We start from the raw sequence: 7,927 nt of genomic DNA on the forward strand, positions 1-7,927 counted from the left end.
CCTGCTCCTGTGTGCAGTCTCTCTGCCTCGGTCCTGTTCCTGTGTGCAGTCTCTCTGCCTCGGTCCTGTTCCTGTGTGCAGTCTCTCTGCCTCGGTCCTGTTCCTGTGGCTTGAACATCTCTTAACCCCCAGATGATGAAGCTGTGCCCTCTCCTTAGGCCTTATATAACAATGTCATGCAGTGTTCATTCAGCAAAAGCTTTCATCCAAAGAAGAGCTCAGTGGGGGATGAGAACCTGAGACTTGGATGATCTGCAGTCCAATGCTCTACCCACTGAGCTACGTTTACATTTAGTCATTTAGCAGACGCACTTATCCAGAGCGACTTACAGTAAGTACAGGGACATTCCCCCGAGGCAAGTAGGGTGAAGTGCCTTGCTCAGGGACACAACGTCATTTGTCACGGCCGGGAATCGTACCGGCAACCTTCTGATTGGTAGCCCGATTCCCTAACCGCTCAGCCATCTGACAACCATCAACGTAACAACTCGCGTTGTGTCCCTGACAAGTTTAGGATAGGAAGAGAAGAGGAGGAGGAAAAAAGAGGAGAAGAGAGGATGAAAGGGGGATGAAGGGAGAAAAAGCAGAGGAGAAGGAGGACGAAGAGGAAGAGAGGAGGTGAATGGTTGAGTTTTGCTTACACATCTGGCTCCATTTTATTCTAAAACAAAACTGTGTCCACCTTTTATCCTTCGGGATACTTAGATGTTTATTTAATTAAAAGCAAAAGGACGGTGGTTTTATGGGGTAGATCGTGGTTTGTGAAAACTCTCAAAAACGAAATTCAAATTACCCCCACAACCTTTCCAAGTCGATGCTGTTTGAAGTTTAGTAGACCAGCATAGCAGCAGCAGCATGTATGCTGTACAATGTGCAATAGCAGGAGGGGGAGGGACAGAGATGTGTTTTTCATCGATCTTTGTTTCTCCTCAGGAAGGATATGATCCTGTTAATCTCCAAGCAGTGTCTCCACCTGCCCTCTCTGCAACAGCACACACCTGCTCTGAGCCCCCCCTGCCCTCTCTGCAACAGCACACACCTGCTCTGAGCCCCACCTGCCCTCTCTGCAACAGCACACACCTGCTCTGAGCCCCACCTGCCCTCTCTGCAACAGCACACACCTGCTCTGAGCCCCACCTGCCCTCTCTGCAACAGCACACACCTGCTCTGAGCCCCCCAGCAGAGCATCACCACCACGGCTAGCAACCTGTAGCATGCCAGACAGCTAGCGTTAGCGCTCTGCAAGCAGGGCTCCACATTCACACACGCAGGACACACCCTCACACGTTTATCATGTTAGCTTCAGTAGCATCCAAGACCAGCGGGCGGCTGATCTGCAGATGTACAGAGAAAGGTCACATGGATAAAACTGCTAGCGAAGCAAGCTAACTTAACACTTGTGCTGTCTTTGGGTCATTGTGACCCACTGTCGTGTTGCAACAACTTTACCTTATACAAAAATAAAGTGAAGCATTTTCTTTTAACTTTTGCGTTGTGGGGGGTCTGAGACAGTGCGACAGTTAAAAGAAAATGCTTCACTTTATTTTTGTATCAGGTAAAGTTGTCGCAACATGATGGTGGGTCACAATGACCCGAAGGTTAATAACATGTTCCATCTTTAGTTCCCTAAAGATAAAACAACTTCACAATTAGACGTCTTAATCACACACTAGTCCTCCTTCACGTCAGGCCGGCATGTGGTTTTAAATGAGACAAATATGTTGGAACAGAGTCAGCCAGTAAGTATGCTCGGCTACTATAAACACTTGGACTGCACTAGAAGATAACCTGTTCCAGACCTTCTGTTGGAGCTCCATCAGAGCCTGCCGGCTGCGGCCCTGCTGAGACAGGCCTGACAGCTCCAGGGCTGACACACAGCTCCACAACAGGGTCATAGCTGTTGTTGTTGTTGTTGTCTCTAGAGGTAACTGTGCTCACACACACACACACACAGGGTCTGTGGGTGGACAGGGATAAACAACTCAGGTAAGGAGCAACAACAACATCTCAACTACAAGACAACTGTAACATAAAAGAAATGCAGCTTGAATTTTTTTTTTTACACTGATCAGCTTCCTTCAGAGAGTGGACATCTAGTGGGCCCTCTAGCCCCTCCCCAGGATAGGAAGTGAGGCCCGCTAGCCCCTCCCCAGGACAGGAAGTGAGGCCCGCTAGCCCCTCCCCAGGACAGGAAGTGAGGCCCGCTAGCCCCTCCCCAGGACAGGAAGTGAGGCCCGCTAGCCCCTCCCCAGGACAGGAAGTGAGGCCCGCTAGCCCCTCCCCAGGACAGGAAGTGAGGCCCGCTAGCCCCTCCCCAGGACAGGAAGTGAGGCCCGCTAGCCCCTCCCCAGGACAGGAAGTGAGGCCCGCTAGTCCCTCCCCAGGACAGGAAGTGAGAGCCCTCCAGCCCCTCCCCAGGACAAGAAGTGAGTGGTAGGTGAGGTGCATCGACTCGTGCCCTGGGTATCTCTCACCCATGACAGGAGCGCTGAGCCATCCAGCCCCAACAGAGAGGCCTTGTGTGGGCTGAGAATCTCCACCAGGTGGGGGGGGTGGAGACGACCAGGCGCACACACGTGCACACGCACACACACATGCTGCGAGGACTGGCCCACTCCTCTGACCTCTCTCCCTCTCACACAAACACGAGCCACTCAGGCACCCAACCCCGAGAGGGCAAAGGTCAGGGAGGTGATCACATGACTGACAGCTGCTGACAGCTTGGCTTGACGAGGGTGTGGCTTGATGAAGGCATGGCTTGATGAGGGTGCTTCGCTCCGAGGTGGAGAGGAGACAACACGTCCCCCCCGGGCCGGCAGGGCTGAGGGTGAAACCTGAGGACGCAGAGAGAGCGGACAGAGAGCGTGTTCACTGACAGAGAGCGTGTTCACTGACAGAGAGCGTGTTCACACAGAGAGCGTGTTCACTGACAGAGAGCGTGTTCACACAGAGAGCGTGTTCACTGACAGAGAGCGTGTTCACTGACAGAGAGCGTGTTCACTGACAGAGAGTAACAAGTAAAACAAGTAAAACAAATAATGTAACCATCCGACCCATCATCCATCTACTGCAGAGGGGAACAGACTGGACACCAGAGCAGACAACCTGGTGCTCATTATAGACTCTACTGCATGATGCAGCCTCTCTCAGCCCTGGTGCTCATTATAGACTCTACTGCATGATGCAGCCTCTCTCAGCCCTGGTGCTCAGAGACCCTCTTTCCTGCATGTTATAGATGTTTACCTGCTCCAACACATCGGATTTTAATAAATGGGTTGTTACCAGGCTTCTGCTGAGCTAGAGAACGACCCATTCATTAGAATCAGGTGTGTTGAAGCAGGGCTGGTCTGTACCCCCCCGGACCAGCAGGGCTGGTCTGTACCCCCCCGGACCAGCAGGGCTGGTCTGTACCCCCCTGGACCAGCAGGGCTGGTCTGTACCCCCCTGGACCAGCAGGGCTGGTCTGTACCCCCTGGACCAGCAGGGCTGGTCTGTACCCCCCTGGACCAGCAGGGCTGGTCTGTACCCCCCCGGACCAGCAGGGCTGGTCTGTACCCCCTGAACCAGCAGGGCTGGAGGAATGTGCTGGGGGAGGGGAACAGCTGCTCACGTTGCAGGATAACATGTCTACTACAACAGGAGAAGTGTTGTTTCTTGAAAGTCGATATTTTTCCCAAACCACGATTTACACCACCCTTGTGGGGCACAGCCCAGTGCTGTGTGTATGTGTGTGCATATTTATATATATATATATTTATATATAAATATATATATATATCTATGTATATATATATGTTTGTGTGTGTGTGTATATGTGTGCCTACAGATTCCTCACAGCCTACCAGTCAGCTGTGACTTTTAACAGTAGCCACACCCCACCACACACACCCTAACCCCACCACACACACACCCTATCCCCACCACACGCACACACGCACACCACTGTTCTCTCACACCTGGAAAAGCAGAGGGCCAGATGTCAGATGAACTACGGATTTCAAAGCATCATCATGACAACTGCTTGGCCAGGAGTGTTTGGAAGCTGAATTACCTACAAGCACCCTGACTGAGTCTGGCACCAACTTTAGATAAAGCTCAATGGTTAGAGCATCTGATAAAGCTCAGTGGTTAGAACATCTGACTGGGGATCCTACCGATGGTGTGTGTGTGTGTGTGTGTGTGTGTGTGAGGGAGGGAGATGGTGTGCAGATGTGACTGCTGAGGATTAAACAAACTACCAGCTCTCCCTGTTACCAGCAGTTAGTCTGACTAATTTCTAGTTCATTCGGTTCCATAAAGCTAGTTCAAGGTAGTTTGAACTCGGTTACTATGGTAACTTATGCTTCGAAACTAGTCTGGTCAGGGTCAGGCTAACTGTCAGGCTTAGCGTGACTTGGTGCTTAACCAGACGTCCCTGTAACACTGACCCAACGGGAAAACGATGATTTACCACGGACATTCTAATTTTCTTATTCTCATCAGTTCAATATGTAGGCTACATTTATAGAAAATCAACTTAAATAGCCTACATAGGCCACAACATTTAGCCTAATCAGTGTTTCCCACAGATTAGAAAGCAATTTGTGGCGGGGGGGTGGGGGGTGGGGGGGGGGGGGTTAGGGTTACACGTTGCTGTGTAGTGATGTGCTGTGTAGTGATGTGCTGTGAAGTGATGTGCTGTGTAGTGATGTGCTGTGTAGTGATGTGCTGTGTAGTGATGTGCTATGAAGTGATGTGCTGTGAAGTGATGTGCTGTGTAGTGATGTGCTGTGTAGTGATGTGCTGTGTAGTGATGTGCTATGAAGTGATGTGCTGTGAAGTGATGTGCTGTGTAGTGATGTGCTGTGTAGTGATGTGCTGTGTAGTGATGTGCTGTGTAGTGATGTGCTGTGTAGTGATGTGCTGTGTAGTGATGTGCTGTGTAGTGATGTGCTAGTATTGATTCTGTGGCGCACCGCCACAAATTAATCTATGTGTGGGAAACACTGCTAATGCATTAAACAATGATGAACAATGCTTTGATAGGCTACCAAATCACTCACAATCTCAAGGTTTTTGGAAAAGTTGGCAGCCCTGCTGTTACTATACTGCTTGAGTAATTTTGCACATGAATATGGAGTTAGCTAACTTAGGCTTTCCATCAGTGATACTGTCGGGTGTTATTTGGCTTATTTGACACACTGCTGTTCAGTATTTTTACATTTTACATGGCTTTGTGGTGTTTTTTTAGGACCGAATTAGGTTGGTTGTGTTGCCCCGTGAGGTAGCAACATTAGCCAGCATGTTTTGCACCATCCTCGACACTAAGCAGCAGGTTTTGCACCATCCTCGACACTAAGCAGCAGGTTTTTTAAAGGCAAAATTGGCAACGTGTCTGTAGCATCAGGTTCTGTTGAGCCTGATGCCATCGTACAGGTCAAGGTCAAATGTAACGTGCACCTAAGTAAAATCGCAGCCTTTGCGATAACAAAATCTTGTTTCGTCACATTGCGATATAATCGCAAATGCAATTAATCGTTCAGCCCTAATGGCTATGGTAGTTTGAGATTTCAAATGTTTATAGGCATCAGGCATATCTCACTCTAAATTATCAGAGTATAATTATCATAGGTATGTAATTGTTAACAGTAGCCTACAATTGCAAAACGAACCTAAATCCATACCCTCCATTTCCCCGACACAAAAACCATGTAAAATAAGTTAGGCTACTGGATAATGTATTGATTAATAGTAGGCTATTTCTTTAAAACAATGTCAAAAAGTCAATATAGATGTGTAGTAAAGGTCTAAAAAAGGTCCTCGACCTATGTAGCCAATCGTTAACGTCAATCATGGCGTGTTTTTTCATTTTGATGAAGCGGTGGATGAGGAGCTGTCATAGTACACGATTTAAAGGGAAAGTTCTTTCTGGAAGAAGTCACGTGGCCGTGTGTTTTGCTTTTGCCGTGGTGGATTGTATGATCCATGTTTTACCTCTCGGCTGCTTAAGAATAGGGTGCACGCGCAATTAGCTTGACTACTTAAATCTGACTTGAATTAGTAAGAGGGCGTGATCTGAAATTGGCCTTTATGGAACCGCTTCAGCCCCGCTTGACTAATTAATCTAATGCAAGTCAGGTTTGGGACTTTAAGTCCAACTTTTTTGAGCGGCCTTTATGGAACAGGCCTCAGCTCTCTCTCACACATGCACACACACAAACAAACATACGCACAAACAAACAGACACACAAACAAACAGACGCACAAACTCACACAGACTCACACATGAAAACAGACGCGCACATCTGCCGACATGATGGCTCCCTGTCATCTCTACTCCCTATGAGCCGAAGCTATTTAGAGGCTATATTTAGGAAACAGAACATAAATAATAAGTGTTCATTTAGCAGAGACTTGTATCCAGAATGACCTCTTGAACCTGCAACCTCTTTATCCACAGTTACATGAGTTACTGAGCTAAACCCACCTCCAACATGATACAACTATGAAATAAACACGAACATTTATTTAGCAGAAACTTTTATCCAAACTGCCAAACAGGTGAGGCATTCAATCTGCAACACGCTCCCCAGATGACCCTCCCGTTGTCTCCCCACAGCGTCCTCAAAGGAGAGGTGACTCATTTCACAAAACAAGAGGCCACGGTGACTCTGCAGCAACGCAAGAGTTGTTGGAGTGCATTAAAATATAAATGTCATCTATTTAGCGGGCACTTAGCTGGCACTAGCCAAGGCAACCGTGCATTTAGAAGGTAAATAATAAAATTAAGGATCTAAAGTGCAAAGTTCTCGAGAAATCAGTGATCACAGTATTTCAGAGGTTAGAGTCCAGGAACGGTCTGTGTTTACCAGGCTCATGTTGTCCTCATACCAGGACAAAATGACAAGGCACACATGACAACTTTTTAGCTACAACCAGGACACGGCGCAACAATACCAGTCTTTACAAATATACACCTGGGGTGAGAAAATGCTATCATCGACAGAATGCCTACTTGGTGACCAGGCAGACATTAATGACAGTATGTTTTTTTCCAGAGTAGCATGGATGACTGTGGCCTTGGTCACAACATGTGTGTTCAATTGTGGCTAATAAAGGAATACTTGGAACTCAGGGTACAGGCAGAACTGAACAGAAACACTGAACAGAAACTGCTTGGTAATTGCAGGGTTAACCGTTAAGTTCATGGTTGTATTGTAACACCATACTTAAAGCCATCAATTGAAAATAAATGGGACAGTTTCCTAATGTTCACACTGTGTAGTATACAACGCATAAGTACATTGGGTGCCATTTAATAGCCACGTTCATTTGGAGTTAGCCTGATAGTGAAACTATAGTAGCCAAAGGCCTTCCCTCCCCTCCATGTACATGGATGATAATAAGTATGTAATCTTAAGTGCCGCGCCAGGGTGTATAACTTACTTCAGATACTTTTCCTGTTCACTACCACCACTCTCCTCAGCTTGCACCACTGGCAAAACACGACATAAACACGGTTAGCCTACGTTTCTAGCTTCCTATAGGCGTCATAAGCATCCTTACCAGCTGTAATCAGTGCGCTCGGCAGCTGGGCTCGTGGCGAAAACGCTTCAATCAGCGGCACGCTCCTGCGCGCGGCAGACGTTGTGCGCGGCAGCGGTGTTTTACTGAGTCTGGAAACAGCATGGAGCAAAGCGCATGGAAGGAAAAGGGGCGGGAGGGTGGGAAGGAGCCCATTCATGCTCTCATCCTCTTGTACTTATACTGGTCTGTACTTTAGTCAGCCTGGAGTGGACGGACTGGCACAGCAATTATTTGGATTCTATAGGCCTAACATAATTATTTTGTTCTTATTTAATTCTTTCTTGATTCCGTGGTTGGTCGACCATCACTTTGTTTTTTTTTCTCCAAGATATGGACTATTGGCATTTGAATCTATTCCCGA

The sequence above is a fragment of the Hypomesus nipponensis genome, chromosome 15 (assembly GCF_054491055.1).
Source record: "Hypomesus nipponensis isolate SF chromosome 15, ASM5449105v1, whole genome shotgun sequence".
NCBI lineage: Eukaryota > Metazoa > Chordata > Actinopteri > Osmeriformes > Osmeridae > Hypomesus > Hypomesus nipponensis.